Source organism: Leuresthes tenuis, unplaced genomic scaffold (genome assembly GCF_036924035.1).
Source record: "Leuresthes tenuis unplaced genomic scaffold, fLeuTen1.0.hap1 SCAF_20, whole genome shotgun sequence".
Taxonomy (NCBI): Eukaryota; Metazoa; Chordata; class Actinopteri; order Atheriniformes; family Atherinopsidae; genus Leuresthes; species Leuresthes tenuis.
The window spans coordinates 27,124,523-27,146,843 of record NW_027325374.1 but is presented as its reverse complement, the minus strand read 5'-3'; positions in this window follow the sequence as shown (position 1 = coordinate 27,146,843).

Sequence of the window (22,321 nt, the reverse complement as noted above, 5' to 3'; positions counted from 1 at the left end):
GCATTCGAACCTTTTCTTAACTGCTTTTTGCAAACTTTGGTCGGATGTTCACACCTTCTTGCAGCCGAACACCTCCGCTTCCGCTTTTGATGGTATATATTCGGGCATTCGAACCTTTTCTTAGCAGCTTTTTACAAACCATGGTTGAACTTTCACACCTTCTTGTAGCCGAACAACTCCGCTCCCGCTATTGATTGTGTACAGTCAGGTATTTTAACCTTTTCTTACCCGCTTTTTACCAACTATGGTCGGACATTCACACCGTCTTACAGCGGAACACCTCCGCTCCCGCTTTTGATGGTGTATAGTCAGGCATTTGAACATTTTCTTACCCGCTTTTTACAAACTATGGTCGGACATTCAAACCTTCTTGTAGCCGAAAACCTCCGCTCCCTCTTTTGATCATACATTGTCGGGCATTCGCACCTTTTCTTACCCGTTTTTTACAAACCATGGTCGGACTGTCACACATTCTTGTAGCCAAACACATCCGCTCCCGCTATTGATTGTGTACAGTCGGGTATTTTAACCTTTTCTTACCCGCTTTTTACAAACTATGCTCGGACATTCAAACCTTGTAGCCGAACACATCCACTCCTGCTTTTGATGATGTATGGTTGGGCATTCAAAGCTACTTGTTGCCCGCTTTTCATTAATTTTGGGTGGACATTCACACCTTGTCACAGCCAAACACCTCCGCTCCCTGTTTTGATCATGTATGGTTGGACATTCGCACCTTTTCTCACCCGCTTTTTGCCAACTCTGGTCGGCTGTTCACAGCTTCCTCTCCACCATACTTGTATGGTGGGATATTCACACCCACTTGCATCCGAAGACCTTTTGTTGATATTTAGTCGGTCATTCGCAGCTTACCCGCTTTTGGCAAACTATGGCCTTCATGCAGCCAAACACCTCTGATCTCGCTTTTGATGATGTAAGGTTGGGCATTCAGACCTTGCTTCACCTGCTTTTCACCAAATATAGTCGGACATTCACACCTTCTTGCAGCCGAACACTTCCGCTCCACCTTTTAGTGTTCTATCACACCTTTTTTTTCACCGCATTTTATAGATTATGGTTGGAAATTCTCAACCACTCTCATCCGAAGACCTCTCCTCCCGCTTTTGTTAATATATTTGAACTTTAGTCGGACATTCACACCTTCTTGCAGCTGAACCACCTCCGCTCCCTGTTTTGATCATGTATGGTCTGGCAATACTACCTTTTCTTACCCGTTTGTTAGTAATTATGGCTGGACATTCACACCTACTTGCAGCCGAACACCACCTCTCCCGCTTTTGATGATGTATGGACCGGCATTCTTACGTTTTCTAACACATTTTTCAGCGATTATGGTCGGAGATTCACACTTACTCACAGCCGAACAACTCCGCTCCCGCATTTGATGGTGTATAGTCGGGCATTCTCACCCTTTCTCATCAGCTTTTTGCAAATTATGATCTGACATTCACACCTGCTTTTGATAATGTATGGTTGGGCATTCGCACCTTTTCTTACCCATTTTTCAGTAATTATGGGTGGACATTCACACCTTCTTGCAGCTGAACACCTCCTCTCCCGCTATTGATTGTGTACAGTCGGGTATTTTAACCTTTTCTTACCCGCTTTTTACCAAATATGGTCGGACATTCACACCGTCTTACAGCGGAACACCTCTGCTCCCGCTTTTGATGGTGTATAGTCAGGCGCTTGAACCTTTTCTTACCCGCTTTTTACAAACTATGGTCGGACATTCAAACCTTCTTGTAGCCGAAAACCTCCGCTCCCTCTTTTGATTATACATTGTTGGGCATTCGCACCTTATTTACAAACTATAGTCAGACATTCACACCTTGCAGCTGAGCCACCTAAGCTCCCTGTTTTGATAGTGTATGTTCGGGCATTCGAACCTATTCTTACCCCCTTTTTACAAACTATGCTCGGAGATTCACACCTACTCACAGCCGAACAACTCCGCTCCCGCATTTGATGATGTATTGTCCGGCATTCTAGTCTCTTCTAACACATTTTTCAGCAATTATGGTCGGACATTCACACCTACTCACAGCCAAACACTTCCGCTCCCGCATTTGATGGTGTATAGCCGGGCATTCTCACCCTTTCTCATCAGCTTTTTGCAAATTATGATCTGACATTCACACCTACTTGCAGTCGAACAGCTCTTTTCCCGCTTTTGATTATGTTTGGTTGGATATTCGAACCTTTTCTTAACTGCTTTTTACAAACTTTGGTCGGACGTTCACACCTTCTTGCAGCCGAACACATCCACTTCCACTTTTGATGGTATATATTCGGGCATTCGAACCTTTTCTTACCCGCTTTTTACAATCCGTGGTCGGACTTTCACACCTTCTTGTAGCCAAACAACTCCGCTCCCGCTATTGATTGTGTAAAGTCGGGCATTCGAACCATTTCTTACCCGCTTTTTACAAACTATGGTCGGACATTCAAACCTTCTTGTAGCCGAACACATCCACTCCTGCTTTTGATGATGTATGGTTTGGCATTTTCACCTTTTCTTACCCATTTTTCAGTAATTATGGGTGGACATTCACACCTTCTTGCAGCTGAACAACTCCTCTCCCGCTTATGATCATGTGCGGTTTGATATTCGAAAATTTTCTTTCATGTTTTAAAGCAATTATTGATGGACATTCAAATCTTCTTGTAGCCGAACACATCCACTCCTGCTTTTGATGATGTATGGTTTGGCATTCGCACCCTTTTTTTACCCATTTTTCAGGAATTTTGGGTGGACATTCAGACCTTCTTGCAGTCGAAAACCTCCGCTCCCTCTTTTGATCATACATTGTCGGGCATTCGCACCTTATCTTACCCGCTTTTTACAAACTATAGTCAGACATTCACACCTTGCAGCTGAACCACCTCCGCTCCCTGTTTTGATCATGTATGGTCTGGCAATACTACCTTTTCTTACCCGTTTGTGAGTAATTAATCCCAAAATATTGAGCATAAAATAAGTCTTTATGCTGATGATGTATTACTTTTCCTTCAGAACTCACAGACGTCTCTCAGTCACACGATCACACTCATAAATAAATTCTCAGCACTTTCTGACTACTCTATCAACTGGTCTAAGACCACAGTTCTGCCCATTAACTGTAGGGTCCATAATATACCTGCGATCACTTTACAGTCAGGAAATATTAGATATTTAGGCATAAACATTTCCTCCAGGCTCTCAGAGCTAACAAAGCTAAATTATGTGCAATTATTAAAGACAGTAGAGGACGATCTCTCGTTGGAAGTCCTTACCTATATCACTTATGGGGAGAGTTACATCCATTAAAATGATGATACTACCAAAAGTTAACTATTTGTTCTCAATGATCCCCATAAAACCATCTGCTACTTGGTTTAAGTCACTAGATTCATGCATCTCCAAATTTCTGTGGAAAAACAAACCACCACGTATTAGTTTAAAAACCCTACAGAAGACCAAGGACAGTGGTGGATTAGATTTACCTCATTTTCAGCACTATTCCTTAGACAATAGGTTACAATATATATCAAAATGGTTTAAACCTTGTTGTTGTCACAGTTCCCAGAGACGTTGTAATCATTGAGGATTCTATATTCACCCCCTCATTAGAGGCACGTAATGCAGATTGATGACACTGAATCTTCTTCTCTGTTCATTGCTGGCATCATTTCCAGCATCGTAAGTGTTCGTGGCATTGTTAGCCTCTTCTTCTGGATCTTGATATCGAGAATCCTTTTGTATTTCTGGTTTGTCAGTCCTCTGTCTTCGTTCACCGGAGTCTTTGTCTTTTTGTCCTTGAGTTTGGTGATTTTTTCTTCTTTTGATGCCTTGACACAATGTGACAGGTGATACCACGTGGGAGATCCTGTAACTTGGACTGCTGTCCCTGTTCTGCGAAATGGCTGTGCTGCTCAAATGGTCTCTCCTTCATCATGGTTACATGCTGCCATTCCGACATCTCGCCATTCCGACATGGGTCTCCAATTGTCGGAATGGCGACACTTAATTTTTTATCAAACGTCCCACCATTCCGACACTTTTTTCCTCCTATGGTCGGAATGGCGGTATGTTTTTTGTTTTTTTTAACATACCGCCATTCCGACAGTTCCTTTTAATAGCCTATTTTTTACCCAAAACATTTTGCACTAATGATATGCCGGCGCAAATACGCCCTAAAGTTTGGCGCACAAGCTTTGCACATGCAGAGGCCACAGCCTCGCAAACAAACTTTAATAATCTATTATCAAAATCCCCTGAATTTCAAATATAAAAATACAGATATTAATGTAACTCTGGCGAGACTGAAACTGATTAAGCAGAAATACAGTGTCAGTGAGCTGTCACAGCAGCCAGCTGGAGCGGAGCTCTCCACAGAGCCCATGCGTCTTTTGCACGCTGTCATCATATGCAAAAGTAATAATTGCAATTACAGATATCACGGCTACTGCACAGGACACAGTTGCGAGCACTCTGCCTTGCCTTGCCAATAGGAGAAGAGAGAAATGACAGCATAGAACGTATAAAACACAACAAAATTCAGTAAAAACGTTTATTCATGTTATTCACGTGATTTATGAGTACTCACTCCAATTTTGGGAAGCGCGGATGGGCTTTGCGCATTTGGCACAAACACACAGCCGCAACGGTTGTAGCTTTATACAGCCTGTTGATATCTTAAGGACGTAACTGGTCACACCTGGGAGTAAATGTCATGTAGAGATTGTTTTTACATGACATTACAGCTGAACATATAGCTTTCATCCACAAACCAACGTGGGAGAGCCCGAAGACGCATGTGCCAGACGCACATAGGCATGCGTAAAACCAATTTTGACCACTTCATACTGTTTATTTGCTTTCTTTTAGTTAACTTTCGTTTCTTTTGGATTCTTGTGCGTGTTATGGAGCCGTTTTGGTCCATGTTTGTAAGCCTTTTTTTCCTGGATTAAATTTTCGGAAGTTAAAACAAGTGGCATTGGAGTGTGTGATTGAAAACCACCGCGGACTGCTTCTCCTCCTCCAGTTGCCGAGACTTTGTGTTTTTAATAACGCTTGTCTATAAACATGTGTTAAACATATAAATTGCATGAACAGAAAGAAGGGACTCACCTGTTGAGTAACACACATTTCCTTATACGGAAAGCCTTGTCGGAATGGTGGGACATTTGAACATCAGAATAGCGGGATGTCGCAATTGTGGGATGTCGGAATGGTGGGACGTTTGCATGTCGGAATGGTGGTATGTCAGAATGGTGGTATGTCGGAATGGTGGGATGTCGGAATAGCGGGATGTCGGAATGGCGAAATTTCGGAATGGGTGTTGCCACCCCCTTCATCATATACACAGTTATTTATACATCACCTTCCACCATGAAGCGTTGTCCCTTTTTGTTTCTCTCTTTGTTCTTAAAATGCTGTTATGCATGTCTAAACCAATCCATTAAATTAGATCATTTTGGCAGTAAAGCGATCTACAATGTGCTTGGTCGCAAAGCTGCTCATCTGTGGTAAACAGCTCTTCAGAAAGGCATTCTTCAATTGATTTCACTAATTCTATGTAATAATTTTGTGATTTCCTACAAAACTACACTTCTTCTCCCATCTGTCTGAGTATTTAATATTGTCTGGGTCCCGTTAAAACATGTATTTTTCCCATCTAATTCCTTGTTTGCTTTAAAACAAGTATTCCCCATTTTCTATCCCTTCAGTAGCCAACCAGTTTGTATGGAGTACACTGGAGCAACTTGACTGATCAGTAAAACACTGCTTTTGTTGTCACCGCAAGGCTTCCCCCGTCGGTTGTTTCACTGAGACACTACTGAGTAACTATAACTCAACACAGTTTATACACATAACATTCCTATACATACTAACAAACAAACAAACAATTATTTATCGCAATTTTCTCATCTCTGTTTGAACGTACACCCAGGTATATATTCCTGTAGTCTTCTCATACCGACTATGGACCCATTCATTGTTTAACTTCACTGTTTTGCAAATCCTAATTGAATATTACACATTGACATTGAACTTTACTTGATAAGCAGGTCTTCATTGCATTCAGCAGCCTATATGTGAGCATCTATGTGTAAGCTGTTCTTCTTTGCATTTATCAGCAGCAAGCAATTCTTCATTGCACATGCATATGAAAATAGTAAAACAATTCCAATGCGTTAGGGAAACCTTCTATATCAGGAGTGTCGATCATGATGCTGGGAATAGAACCTCTTTCCCAGAATAGTTCAACCTTCATTACTCAACTGATCATAACTCCGCAATGAGCACATTTCAAAGTATCATTCCTCTACATATATTCAAAAATCTATGTGTAAATGTTTAATATTTCTTATATTTGTTGATGTCATTCTGTGTGCATGTGGCCTAAACCCAATCTCTGTGTGGCAATTTTAATTTAAACAAGTTGAACTCTGCCTCTGATCATTTAAAAAAGGTGTGTACCAATATCAACCTTTCTCAGGTAATTACTGATCCTACAAAACCAAAGAGATCCTTCAAGGTTGTCCCTGATTGGCTCAATCTTAACAAATCAAAGGTAGAAAATCCGCAGTATCTGAACTTGGTGTTAGTTATCACTGCTCAATAGCCTGTATCAGAATTGCAAAAATGAAAACATTAGGTCCACGCTTGGTATCCAGATCCTGAAACATCTCCATGAGCAGGCTTTTTTTTAACTGATCTGTTGAATAGTTATATGACACTGTTAAAATCCCAGATGAAGATCTAGCACTTGACCATTTTTGTAAATCTTCTAATTCCACAGTTGATAAACACGCCCCTTTTAAAAAGTATAGAACTTAGAACAGGTCTATCCCTGGCTTTCGGCAGAACTGTCTTCTTTACTTTTTTTTCCCCTTGTCCTGTTCAGCATTATGTCAGAAGAATTGTAGTCTGAATACCTTTGATGCCAAACAGATTTGTTTTGCCAAGGGAAGTTTTATAAATGTAAAGCTCCCCTTGATGCCCATTTATTTATTTCTGTTTACAATATATGACATGAACTGAACTGAACCGGACCGGGGGACAAGGAAAGAAGAAGAGGAAAGAAGAGGAAACAGAACAAAAATAGAAACAAAAACCAGACAACCAGCTGCTACACCTGTAAAAAACAAAACAGACAACAATCCATGGCCTATGAGGGGAATCCAGCCTTAGCGCCACCAGGAGCACCTGAAAGCAGACAAGCAGAGAAAAAACAAACACACAAACAAACAAAAACAAGCACAAGAAGCGGCAATCGCATACAACACAGCTGTGGATATAGATGACCTGAGACGACATGATAATACATCAACTGCTTAGTGACCATGCTACTGGACTAATGAATGTGTGTGTGTGTGTGTGAGAACATGCAACACCAATGGCACAGGACCTACATGATAACCGTGCTTAGTTATGAGTGTATAAGCGTACCATTAACTGTAGGGCCACAATCCACAGCCCCCCCCCAAGCAATCAGAAGCAGGCAGAGAGGGCCACAAGACCCAGGCCACCAGCAGCCCCCACAGAGCACAGAACCCAGGCAGCCAACCGCAGGGGCAACCACGCATCCACCCAGAAGACTGCAGAGGAAGGCCCCGGAAAGAGCCCCCATAAGCATAGGGCAGAGGCACTCCGGGAACCAGGGGTAACAGCCCACCGACCCCGCCAGGCCCCAGCCGCCCAGACATGGGCCGTGCACTGGACCTGGGCCCCAGGAGCCCGAGCGCCCCCAAACCCCCCGGCAGAGGCCCCACCCAATACCCAGGAGGGCCAAGCGCCCCAGACAGCCACAAAGTGGGTCAGCGCCTGCCCCAGCGCCCCTGGCCAAGTGCCCTGGGAGTCAAGACGTGCCCACAGGTGGGTGAAGTCGCGAGCAGTGGGGAGAGGCAACGCTGATGCCCCATCGGGAGAAACACAGGCAGGCCAGGCGACAGCAAGTCCCAGATCCAGGCCCAATCATTACCACACACACTTTCACGTCCCATACATCCACACATCCACACATCCTACCTCCCTCGACTCTGCTGGGGTGTAGTGCAGCGGGCACACCAGGAGGCCAGCAACCCCCCAGCCACCACAGACCCCGAACCAGCAGAACAATTAATTAATCCTCCTGGCCCCTCCTGCCCCGAGCAGACACCAGGAAGCAGGGGTGTGCGAAGAAGACCCCTCCCCTCACCCTTCTGGCTCTTCAATATTTTCTAATAGTGAGCAATTAAAATTCAGGGGCAGCCAAACTTGTAGAACTGGGAGCGCGGCACTCTGGGCAGCCTACATACCCAAAGAGCCCCGCCCACCAGATGCCACTCAGTGTAACCACCCCCCAAGACCTAATGTGTGTGTGTGAGTGTGTTTGATAAGTAGTAATGTCTAAGGTGAAATTAAAACAGGGGCAGGGAACTGCAGAGTGCAACCAAAGGGGACCACCTACGTGGCCCCATCCACTACACCCCACCGAACACACACGCCCCCAAAACCCTTCATGTGTGAGTGTGTGCTGTGTATAGGAGCCAGAAGGGAGAGGGGTATGGGGATATATACCGGGGGAGCTACTCTCCCCCAGAGAGGGCAGCCAGGGACTGGCTGCAATAGGCATCCCCGCTACCTGGGAGCCAACAATGGGCAGGAGGGCCTGATATCCACCAGGCTCGGGGCCTGCAGCGACCATATTCCGGGAGCTACTGTACCCCCAAAAGGTACCCATCCCGCCCCACCCCACTCAACCCAACCCCACCCAGGAGGACCTCTACAAAAAACAAACAAACAACATAAAAAAACAAACAAACAAACCACCCGGTCACACCAGTCGCAGCAGCCCGGGCCTGAGACCCACCATCACCCAGCAACCCACCACCACCACTATGTGATAAAACTAATCAGAGGGGACCAGAGAGAATGAAATCCAGCCAATTGATGTTTTGAGGAGGCAGACATTGTTTCCATGCTAATATAATCTAAAAGAAAATTTCTAAACTGGTTAATACACAGATTGTTCTTCGCTTTCCAGTTCATGAGAATAGTTTTCTTTGCGATACATAACACTGTGACAACCATGTGTGCTGAGTTAATTTCCATGTTGATGTTGTCTAAGTCACCCAGTATGCACAGTGTGGGGCATGCAGGGATGCTACACTTTAGCCATGTTGATAGGTCCTCACAGACTTCAAGCCAGAACTTCTGGACAGGCGCAGAAAACCACAAAGCGTGTGCATAATCATCAGGTGTGTTATCTGTGCAATGTGAGCAGATGTTTGAGTGTGTTAGACCCATCCTGAACATCCTTTGTCCTGTATAATGTGTTCTATGAAGGATTTTGTATTGTATGAGCTGTAAATTAGGATTTTGAGTCTTTATGAAGGTGTTCAAACATATTTGTGGTTAGAAGCTATGACCAGAACTGATGGATAAATCTGCCTCCCATTTTGAGGATGGAAGAGACATTGTGTCATCTATCTTAGACAATAATTTATATATTTTTGATAGTAGTTTTGGGGTACAGATGCTTAGAAATTCTGCTACCCTAGTCGGGGGTTGTAAGTCTGGTTGGTGGAGGATATATCCATCCATCCATCCATCATCTGCCGCTTATCCGGGGGTCGGGTCGCGGGGGCAGGAGCTTGAGCAGAGAAACCCAGACGTCTCTGTCCCCGGCCACTTCCTCCAGCTCTTCCGGGGGGACCCCGAGGCGTTCCCAGGCCAGCCGAGAGACATAGTCTCTCCAACGTGTCCTGGGTCTCCCCCGGGGTCTCCTCCCAGTGGGACGTGCCCGGAACACCTCCCCAGGGAGGCGCCCAGGGGGCATCCTAACCAGATGCCCGAGCCACCTCATCTGACTCCTCTCAATGCGGAGGAGCAGCGGTTCTACTCCGAGCCCCTCCCGGATGACTGAGCTTCTCACCCTATCTCTAAGGGAGAGCCCAGACACCCTGCGGAGGAAACCCATTTCGGCCGCTTGTATTCGCGATCTTGTTCTTTCGGTCACTACCCACAACTCGTGACCATAGGTAAGGATGGGAACGTAGATTGACCAGTAAGTAGAGAGCTTCGCCTTCTGGCTCAGCTCCCTCTTCACAATGACGGGTCGGTGCAGAGCCTGCTACACTGCAGGCGCCGCACCGATCCGCCCGTCAATCTCCCGCTCCATTCGTCCGTCACTCGTGAACAAGACCCCGAGATACTTGAACTCCTCCTCTTGGGGAAGGATCTCATTCCCGACCCGGAGAGAGCATTCCACCCTTTTCCGGCTGAGAACCATAGTCTCGGATTTGGAGGTGCTGATTCTCATCCCAGCCGCTTCACACTCGGCTGCGAATCACTCCAGTGAGAGCTGAAGGTCACGGCCTGACGACGCTAACAGAACCACATCATCTGCAAAAAAGCAGAGACCCGATTCTGAGGTCGCCAAATGGGACACCCTCAACGCCCTGGCTCCGCCTAAAAATTCTGTCCATAAAAGTTAGGAACAGAATCGGTGACAAAGGGCAGCCCTGACGGAGTCCAACTCTCACCGGAAACGTATCCGACTTACTGCCGGCAATGCGGACCAAACTCTGGCACCGGTCATACAGAGACCGAACGGCCCCTATCAAGGGGTCCGGCACTCCATATTCCCGGAGCACCCCCCACAGGACTCCACGAGGGACACGGTCGAACGCTTTCTCCAAGTCCACAAAACACATGTAGACTGGTTGGGCGAACTCCCATGCACCCTCCAGGATCCTGCCGAGGGTATAGAGCTGGTCCACTGTTCCACGGCCAGGACGAAAGCCACATTGCATCTCCTGAATCCGAGATTCGATTATCCGACGGATCCTCCTCTCCAATACCCCCGAATAGACCTTACCAGGGAGGCTGAGGAGTGTGATACCCCTATAGTTGGAACACACCCTCCGGTCCCCCTTTTTTAAAGAGGGGGACCACCACCCCAATCTGCCAGTCCAGAGGCACTGTCCCCGATGTCCACGCAATACTGCAGAGGCGTGTCAGCCAAGACAGCCCTACAACATCCAGAGCCTTGAGAAACTCAGGACGGACCTCATCCACCCCCGGGGCCTTGCCACCGAGGAGCTTTTTAACCACCTCGGCAACCTCAGCCCCAGAAATGGGAGGCCCCGTCTCCGAGCTCTCCGACTCTGCCTCTTCCGAGCACGTGTTGGTAGGATTGAGGAGTTCCTCGAAGTACTCCCCCCACCGACTCACAACATCCCTAGTTGAGGTCAGCAAAGCCCCGTCCCCACTGTAAACAGTGTTGACTGTGAGCCGCTTCCCCCCCCCTGAGACGCCGGATGGTGGACCAGAATCTTTTCGAGGCCGTCCGGAAATCGTTCTCCATGGTCTCACCGAACTCCTCCCAGGCCCGAGTTTTTGCCTCAGCAACCGCCGAAGCCGTGGCCCGTCTGGCCCGTCGGTACCTATCAGCTTCTTCCAGGGTCCCACTGGCCAAAAAGGCCCAATAGGACTCCTTCTTCAGCTTGACGGCTTCCCTCACCACTGGTGTCCACCAGCAGGTTCGAGGGTTGCCGCCACGACAGGCACCGACCACCTTACGGCCACAACTCCGACCAGCTGCCTCGGCAATGGAGTCACGGAACATGGCCCATTCGGACTCAATGTCCCCCACCTCAAATATGGTTGAAGCTCTGCCGGAGGTGGGAGTTAAAGCTCCTTCTGACGGGGGATTCTGACAAACGCTCCCAGCAGACCCTCACAATACGTTTGGGCCTGCCAGGTCTGATCGGCATCCTCCCCCACCAGGTGATCAGTTGACAGCTCCGCCCCTCTCTTCACCCGAGTGTCCAGGACATACGGCCGCAAGTCCGATGATACAACCACAAAGTCGATCATCGAACTGCGGCCAAGGGTGTCCTGGTGCCAAGTGCTCATATGGACACCCTTATGCCTGAACATGGTGTTTGTTATGGACAGTCTATGACTGGCACAGAAGTCCAACAACATAACACCACTCTGATTCAGATCGGGGGGCCCCCCGATCCTCCCAATCACACCCCTCCAGGTCTCACTGTCATTGCCCACGTGAGCATTGAAGTCCCCCAGCAGAATGAGGGAGTCTCCGGTAGGAGCATTCTCCAGTGCCTCCCCCAGAGACTCCAAAAAGGGTGGGTACTCTGAACTGCTGTTTGGCGCATAGGCACAAACAACAGTCAGGACTCGTCCTCCCACCCAACGGCGGAGGGAGGCTACCCTCTCGTTCACTGGGGTAAACCCCAATGTACTGGCACACAGCCGGGGGGCAATAAGTATGCCCACACCTGCTCTGCGCCTCTCACCACGGGCAACTCCAGAGTGGAAGAGAGTCCAACCCCTCTCAAGAGTACTGGTTCCAGATCCCAAGCCGTGCGTCGAGGTGAGTCCGACTATATCTAACGGTCTGATGAAGTTTCAACAATAAAGAACAAACTTTGTATTATGAGAAAGAACCAGACTCATTCTTCAGGAATCCGAAAATAAGCTCTATTTTACGAGTTATGCACGAATTCGGATTCTCCTATAAAACGAATTCCTTAACTCAAACCAAGTTAAGACTGCTTTGTCCTTCATATTTATTCATGTCTAATCAAGTTTCAATGATAAACAACGTTGTACTTTGTAGAATGAGAAAGAACTTCTTCAGCAATAAGCATCTCTTGACAAATGACGAAATACAGATTTTGCTATAAAATTAATTGCTATCAGCCTGACTTAAAACTGTTTGTCTTCCTTATTTATCCACTTCAAATCAAGTTTCAACAATTAAAAAAATTTGTAGTTTGAGAAAGAACAACTTAATCTTGAGCAATCAGTATAAAAAGAGGGTAAGCAAAGGTGCGAATGTAAAACCATACATGATCAAAACAGGGAGCGGAGGTGTTTGGCTGAGACAAGGTGTGAATGTCCACCCATAATTAATGAAAAGCGGGCAACAAGTAGGTTCGAATGCCCAACCATACATCATCAAAAGCAGGAGTGGATATGTTCGGCTACAAGAAGGTTTGAACGTCTGACCATAGTTTGTAAAAAGCGGGTAAGAAAAGGTTCGAATGCCCGAACATACACCATCAAAGGAGGGAGCGGAGGTGTTCCGCTGTAAGAAGGTGTGAATGTCCGACCATAGTTGGTAAAAAACGGGTAAGAAAAGGTTAAAATACCCGACTGTACACAATCAGTAGCGGGTGCAGAGTTGTTCGGCTACTAAAAGGTGTGAAAGTCCGACCATGGTTTGTAAAAAGCGGGTAAGAAAAGGTGCGAATGCCCGAAAATGTATGATCAAAAGAGGGAGCGGAGGTGTTCGGCTGCAAGAAGGTGTGAATGTACACCCATAATTACTGAAAAATGGGTAAGAAAAGGTGCGAATGCCCAACTATACATAATCAAAAGCAGGAGTGGATGTGTTCGGCTCCAAGAAGGGTTGAATGTCTGACCATAGTTTGTAAAAAGCAGGTAAGAAAAGGTTTGACTGCCCGAACATACACCATCAAAAGAGGGAACGGAGGTGTTCCGCTGTAAGAAGGTGTGAATGTCCAACCATAGTTGGTAAAAAGCGGGTAAGAAAAGGTTAAAATACCCGACTGTACACAATCAATAGCGGGAGCGGAGTTGTTCGGCTACTAAAAGATGTGAAAGTCCGACTATGGTTTGTAAAAAGCGGGTAAGAAAAGGTGCTAATGCCCAACAATGTATGATCAAAAGAGGGAGCGGAGGTGTTCGGCTGCAAGAAGGTCTGAATGTCCAACCATAATTTGTAAAAACCGGGAAGGAAAGGCTCGAAAGCCCGACTATACACCATCAAAAGCGGGAGCAGAGTGGTTCAGCTGCAAGAAGGTCTGAATGTCCATCAATAATTGCTTTAAAACATGAAAGAAAATTTTCGAATATCATCCGCACATGATCATAAGAAGGAGAGGAGGTGTTCAGCTGCAAGAAGGTGTGAATGTCCACCCATAATTCCTGAAAAATGGGTAAAAAAAGGTGCGAATGCCCAACCATACATTATCAAAAGCAGGTGTGAATGTCAGCTCATAATTTGCAAAAAGCTGATGAGAAAGGGTGAGAATGCCCAACTATACACCATCAAATGCGGGAACGGAGGTGTTTGGCTCTGAGTAGGTGTGAATGTCCGACCATAATTGCTGAAAAATGTGTTAGAAAAGGAAAGAATGCCGAACCATACATCATCAAAAGCGAGAGAGGTGGTGTTCGGCTACAAAAAGGTGTAAATGTTCGACTAAAGTTTGTAAAAAGCGGGTAAGACATGGTGCGAATGCCTGACAAGGTATGATCAAAAGCAGGAGCGGAGGTGTTCAGCTGCAAGAAGGTCTAAATGTCCATCAATAATTGCTAGAAAACATGAAAGAAAATTTTCGAAAATCAAACCGCACATGATCAAAAGCGGGAGTGGATGTGTTCGGCTACAAGAAGGTGTGAACGTCCAACCAAAGTTTGTAAAAAGCAGTTAAGAAAAGGTTTGAATATCCAACCAAACATAATCAAAAGCGGGAGCATAGCTTTTCGACTGCAAGTAGGTGTGAATGTCAGATCATAATTTGCAAAAAGCTGATGAGAAAGGGTGAGAATGTCCGACTGCACACCATCAAATGCGGGAGCGGAGTTGTTCGGCTGTGAGTAGGTGTGAATCTCCGACCATAATTTCTGAAAAATGTGTTAGAAAAGGTAAGAATGCCGGTCCATACATCATCAAAAGCGAGAGAGGTGGTGTTCGGCTGCAAGTAGGTGTGAATGTCCAGCCATAATTACTCACAAACGGGTAAGAAAAGGTAGTATTGCCAGACCATACATGATCAAAACAGGGAGCGGAGGTGGTTCAGCTGCAAGAAGGTGTGAATGTCCGACTAAAGTTCAAATATATTAACAAAAGCGGGAGGAGAGGTCTTCGGATGAAGAGTGGTTGAGAATTTCCAACCATAATCTATAAAATTCGGTGAAAAAAAGGTGTGATAGAACACTAAAAGGTGGAGCGGAAGTGTTCGGCTGCAAGAAGGTGTGAATGTCCGACTATATTTGGTGAAAAGCAGGTGAAGCAAGGTCTGAATGCCCAACCTTACATTATCAAAAGCGAGATCAGAGGTGTTTGGCTGCAAGAAGGCCATAGTTTGCCAAAAGCGGGTAAGCTGCGAATGACCAACTAAATATCAACAAAAGTGGGGGTGGAGGTCTTCGGATGCAACTGGGTGTGAACATCCCACCATACAAGTATGGTGGAGAGGAAGCTGTGAACAGCCGACCATAGTTTGCAAAAAGCGGGTGAGAAAAGGTGCGAATGTCCAACCATACATGATCAAAACAGGGAGCGGAGGTGTTTGGCTGTGACAAGGTGTGAATGTCCACCCAAAATTAATGAAAAGCGGGCAAAAAGTAGGTTTGAATGCCCAAACATACATCATCAAAAGAAGGAGTGGATGTGTTCGGCTACAAGAAGGTTTGAATGTCCGAGCATAGTTTGTAAAAAGCGGGTAAGAAAAGGTTCGAATGCCCAAACATACACCATCAAAAGAGGGAGCGGAGGTGTTCCGCTGTAAGAAGGTGTGAATGTCCGACCATAGTTGGTAAAAAGTGGGTAAGAAAAGGTTAAAATACCCGACTGTACACAATCAATAGGGGGAGCGGAGTTATTCGGCTACAAGAAGGTGTGAAAGTCCAACCATGGTTTGTAAAAAGCTGGTAAGAAAAGGTTTGAATGCCCGAATATATACCATCAAAAACGGAAGCGGAGGTGTTTGGCTGTAAGAAGGTGTGAATGTCCGACCATAGTTGGTAAAAAACGGGTAAGAAAAGGTTAAAATACCCGACTGTACACAATCAATAGCGGGAGCGGATGTGTTTGGCTACAAGAATGTGTGACAGTCCGACCATGGTTTGTAAAAAACGGGTAAGAAAAGGTGCGAATGCCCGACAATGTATGATCAAAAGAGGGAGCGGATGTTTTCGGCTACAAGAAGGTTTGAATGTCCGACCATAGTTTGTAAAAAGCGGGTAAGAAAAGGTTCAAATGCCTGACTATACACCATCAAAAGCGGGAGCGGAGGTGTTCGGCTACAAGAAGGTGTGAAAGTTCAACCATGGTTTGTAAAAAGCTGCTAAGAAAAGGTTCGAATGCCCGAATATATACCATCAAAAGCGGAAGCGGAGGTGTTCGGCTGCAAGAAGGTGTGAACGTCCGACCAAAGTTTGCAAAAAGCAGTTAAGAAAAGGTTCGAATGCCCGAATATATACCATCAAAAGTGGGAGCAGAGCTTTTTGACTGCAAGTAGGTGTGAATGTCCAGCCATAATTACTCACAAACGGGTAAGAAAAGGTAGTATTGCCAGACCATACATGATCAAAACAGGGAGCTGAGGTGGTTCAGCTGCAAGGTGTGAATGTCTGACTATAGTTTGTAAAAAGCGGGTAAGAAAAGGTGCTAATGCCCGACAATGTATGATCAAAAGAGGGAGTGGAGGTCTTCGGCTGCAAGGTCTGAATGTCCAACCATAATTTCTAAAAACCGGGTAAGAAAAGGCTCGAAAGCCCGACTATACACAATCAAAAGTGGGAGCGGGAGGTTTTCAGCTGCAAATCCTTTACTCAAACCAAGTGAAAACTGCTTTGTCCTTCATATTTATCAATGTCTAGATCGACTTCAACAAAGAACAACATTGTACTTTGCAGTAAAGAAAGAGCAAATCAAAAGTTTTAGGAATCCGAGAATAAGCTTATTTTCATACGTTCTGCATGATTTGGGAGTTTATGTATAAAATGAATTCCTTCACTCAAACCAAGTTAAAACTGCTTTGTCCTTCATATTTATCAATGTCTAGATTGACTTCAACAAAGAACAACACTGGATTTTGCAGTTGAAGAAAGAGCAACACTGAAGGATCAGTAATCCGAGAATAAGCTTATTTTCATACGTTCTGCATGATTTGGGATTTTATGTATAAAATGAATTCCTTCACTCAAACCAAGTTAAAACTGCTTTGTCCTTCATATTTATCAATGTCTAGATCGACTTCAACAAAGAACAACATTGTATTTTGCAGTAGTAGAAAGAGCAACACTGAAGGAACAGGAATCCGAGAATAAGCTTATTTTCATACGTTCTGCATGATTTGGGATTTTATGTATAAAATGAATTCCTTTACTCAAACAAAGTGGAAACTGCTTTGTCCTTCATATTTATCAATGTCTAGATTGACTTCAACAAAGAACAACATTGTATTTTGCAGTAGAAGAAATAGCAACACTGAAGGATCAGGAATCCGAAAACAAGCTTATTTTCATACGTTCTGCTTGATTTGGGATTTTGCTATAAAATTAATTCCTTCACTCAAACAAAGTGGAAACTGCTTTGTCCTTCATATTTATCAATGTCTATATCGATTTCAACAAAGAACAAGGCTGTATTTTGCAGTATAGGAAAGAGCAACACTGGAGGATCAGGAATCCGAGAATAAGCTTACTTTCATGAGTCCTGCACGATTTCGGATTTTCCTATAAAATGAATTGCTTTGCTCAAACCAAGTTAAAATTGCTTTGTCCTTCATAGTTATCCATGTCTAAAATGTATCAAGCATAAAGTTCCTCAGACATTCACACCTTGGTGCTGAACCACCTCAGCTCCCTGTTTTGATCATGTATGGTCTGGCAATACTACCTTTTCTTACCCGTTTGTGAGTAATTATGGCTGGACATTCACACCTACTTGCAGTCGAACAGCTCTGCTCCCGCTTTTGATTATGTTTGGTTGGATATTCGAACCTTTTCTTAACTGCTTTTTACAAACTTTGGTCGGACGTTCACACCTTCTTGCAGCCGAACACCTCCGCTTCCGCTTTTGATGGTATATATTCGGGCATTCGAACCTTTTCTTACCAGCTTTTTACAAACCATGGTTGGACTTTCACACCTTCTTGTAGCCGAATAACTCCGCTCCCCCTATTGATTGTGTACAGTCGGGTATTTTAACCTTTTCTTACCCACTTTTTACCAACTATGGTCGGACATTCACACCTTCTTACAGCGGAACACCTCCGCTCCCTCTTTTGATGGTGTATGTTTGGGCATTCGAACCTTTTCTTACCCGCTTTTTACAAACTATGCTCGGACATTCAAACCTTCTTGTAGCCGAACACATCCACTCCTTCTTTTGATGATGTATGTTTGGGCATTCAAACCTACTTTTTGCCCGCTTTTCATTAATTTTGGGTGGACATTCACACCTTGTCACAGCCAAACACCTCCGCTCCCTGTTTTGATCATGTATGGTTGGACATTCGCACCTTTTCTCACCCGCTTTTTGCAAACTATGGTCGGCTGTTCACAGCTTCCTCTCCACCATACTTGTATGGTGGGATGTTCACACCCAGTTGCATCCGAAGACCTCCACCCCCACTTTTGTTGATATTTAGTTGGTCATTCGCAGCTTACCCGCTTTTGGCAAACTATGGCCTTCTTGCAGCCAAACACCTCTGATCTCGCTTTTGATAATGTAAGGTTGGGCATTCAGACCTTGCTTCACCTGCTTTTCACCAAATATAGTCGGACATTCACACCTTCTTGCAGCCGAACACTTCCGCTCCACCTTTTAGTGTTCTATCACACCTTTTTTTCACCGAATTTTATAGATTATGGTTGGAAATTCTCAACCACTCTTCATCCGAAGACCTCTCCTCCCGCTTTTGTTAATATATTTGAACTTTAGTCGGACATTCACACCTTCTTGCAGCTGAACCACCTCCGCTCCCTCTTTTGATCATGTATGGTCTGGCAATACTACCTTTTCTTATCCGTTTGTGAGTAATTATGGCTGGACATTCACACTTACTTGCAGCCGAACACCACCTCTCTCGCTTTTGATGATGTATGGACCAGCATTCTTACCTTTTCTAACACATTTTTCAGAAATTACGGTCGGAGATTCACACCTACTCACAGCCGAACAACTCCGCTCCCGCATTTGATGGTGTGCAGTCGGACATTCTCACCCTTTCTCATCAGCTTTTTGCAAAATATGATCTGACATTCACACCTACTTGCAGTCGAAAAGCTATGCTCCCGCTTTTGATTATGTTTGGTTGGATGTTCAAACCTTTTCTTAACTGCTTTTTACAAACTTTGGTTGGACGTTCACACCTTCTTGTAGCCGAACACATCCACTCCCTCTTTTGATCATGTGCGGTTTGATTTTCGAAAATTTTTTTTCATGTTTTCTAGCAATTATTGATGGACATTTAGACCTTCTTGCAGCTGAACACCTCCGCTCCTGCTTTTGATCATACCTTGTCAGGCATTCGCACCATGTCTTACCCGCTTTTTACAAACTTTAGTCGAACATTTACACCTTTTTGTAGCCGAACACCACCTCTCTCGCTTTTGATGATGTATGGTTCGGCATTCTTTCCTTTTCTAACACATTTTTCAGCAATTATGGTCGGACATTCACACCTACTCAGAGCCGAACACCTCCGCTCCCGCATTTGATGGTGTATAGTCGGGCATTCTCACCCTTTCTCATCAGCTTTTTGCAAATTATGATCTGACATTCACACCTGCTTTTGATAATGTATGGTTGGGCATTCGCACCTTTTTTTACCCATTTTTCAGGAATTATGGGTGGACATTCACACCTTCTTGCAGCTGAACACCTCCTCTCCTTCTTATGATCATGTGCGGATGATATTCGAAAATTTTCTTTCATGTTTTAAAGCAATTATTGATGGACATTCAGACCTTCTTGCAGCTGAACCACTCTGCTCCCGCTTTTGATGGTGTATAGTCGGGCTTTCGAGCCTTTCCTTCCCGGTTTTTACAAATTATGGTTGGACATTCAGACCTTCTTGCAGCCGAACACCTCCGCTCCCTCTTTTGATCATACATTGTCGGGCATTAGCACCTTTTCTTACCCGCTTTTTACAAACCATAGTCGGACTTTCACATCTTTTAGTAGCCGAACAACTCCGCTCCCGCTATTGATTGTGTACAGTCGGGTATTTTAACCTTTTCTTACCCACTTTTTACCAACTATGGTTGGACATTCACACCTTCTTACAGCGGAACACCTCCGTTCCCTCTTTTGATGGTGTATGTTCGGGCAGTCAAACCTTTTCTTACCTGCTTTTTACAAACTATGGTCAGACATTCAACCCTTCTTGGAGCCGAACACATCCACTCCTGCTTTTGATTATGTATAGTTGGGCATTCGCACCTTTTCTTACCCATTTTTCAGTAATTATGGGTGTACATTCACACCTTCTTGCAGCCGAACACCTCCGCTCCCTCTTTTGATCATACATTTTCGGGCATTCGCACCTTTTCTTACCCGCTTTTTACAAACCATGGTCGGACTTTCACACCTTTTAGTAGCCGAACAACTCTGCACCCGCTACTGATTGTGTACAGTCGGGTATTTTAACCTTTTCTTACCCGTTTTTTACCAACTATGGTCGGACATTCACACCTTCTTACAGCGGAACACCTCCGCTCCCTCCTTTGATGGTGTATGTTCGGGCATTCGAACCTTTTCTTACCCGCTTTTTACAAACTATGGTCAGACGTTCAAACCTTCTTGTAGCCGAACATATCCACTCCTGCTTTTGATGATGTATGGTTGGGCATTCGAACCTACTTGTTGCCCGCTTTTCATTAATTATGGGTGGACATTCACACCTTGTCTCAGCCACACACCTCCGCTCCCTGTTTTGATCATGTATGGTTTTACATTCGCACCTTTGCTTACCCTCTTTTTATACTGATTGCTCAAGATTAAGTTGTTCTTTCTCAAACTACAAATTTTTTTTAATTGTTGAAACTTGATTTGAAGTGGATAAATAAGGAAGACAAACAGTTTTAAGTCAGGCTGATAGCAATTAATTTTATAGCAAAATCTGTATTTCGTCATTTGTCGAGAGATGCTTATTGCTGAAGAAGTTCTTTCTCATTCTACAAAGTACAACGTTGTTTATCATTGAAACTTGATTAGACATGAATAAATATGAAGGACAAAGCAGTCTTAACTTGGTTTGAGTTAAGGAATTCGTTTTATAGGAGAATCCGAATTCGTGCATAACTCGTAAAATAGAGCTTATTTTCGGATTCCTGAAGAATGAGTCTGGTTCTTTCTCATAATACAAAGTTTGTTCTTTATTGTTGAAACTTCATCAGACCGTTAGATATAGTCGGACTCACCTTGACGCACGGCTTGGGATCTGGAACCAGTACTCTTGAGAGGGGTTGGACTCTCTTCCACTCTGGAGTTGCCCGTGGTGAGAGGCGCAGAGCAGGTGTGGGCATACTTATTGCCCCCCGGCTGTGTGCCAGTACATTGGGGTTTACCCCAGTGAACGAGAGGGTAGCCTCCCTCCGCCGTTGGGTGGGAGGACGAGTCCTGACTGTTGTTTGTGCCTATGCGCCAAACAGCAGTTCAGAGTACCTACCCTTTTTGGAGTCTCTGGGGGAGGCACTGGAGAATGCTCCTACCGGAGACTCCCTCATTCTGCTGGGGGACTTCAATGCTCACGTGGGCAATGACAGTGAGACCTGGAGGGGTGTGATTGGGAGGATCGGGGGGCCCCCCGATCTGAATCAGAGTGGTGTTATGTTGTTGGACTTCTGTGCCAGTCATAGACTGTCCATAACGAACACCATGTTCAGGCATAAGGGTGTCCATATGTGCACTTGGCACCAGGACACCCTTGGCCGCAGTTCGATGATCGACTTTGTGGTTGTATCATCGGACTTGCGGCCGTATGTCCTGGACACTCGGGTGAAGAGAGGGGCGGAGCTGTCAACTGATCACCTGGTGGGGGAGGATGCCGATCAGACCTGGCAGGCCCAAACGTATTGTGAGGGTCTGCTGGGAGCGTTTGTCAGAATCCCCCGTCAGAAGGAGCTTTAACTCCCACCTCCGGCAGAGCTTCAACCATATTTGAGGTGGGGGACATTGAGTCCGAATGGGCCATGTTCCGTGACTCCATTGCCGAGGCAGCTGGTCGGAGTTGTGGCCGTAAGGTGGTCGGTGCCTGTCGTGGCGGCAACCCTCGAACCTGCTGGTGGACACCAGTGGTGAGGGAAGCCGTCAAGCTGAAGAAGGAGTCCTATTGGGCCTTTTTGGCCAGTGGGACCCTGGAAGAAGCTGATAGGTACCGACGGGCCAGACGGGCCACGGCTTCGGCGGTTGCTGAGGCAAAAACTCGGGCCTGGGAGGAGTTCGGTGAGACCATGGAGAACGATTTCCGGACGGCCTCGAAAAGATTCTGGTCCACCATCCGGCGTCTCAGGGGGGGGGAAGCGGCTCACAGTCAA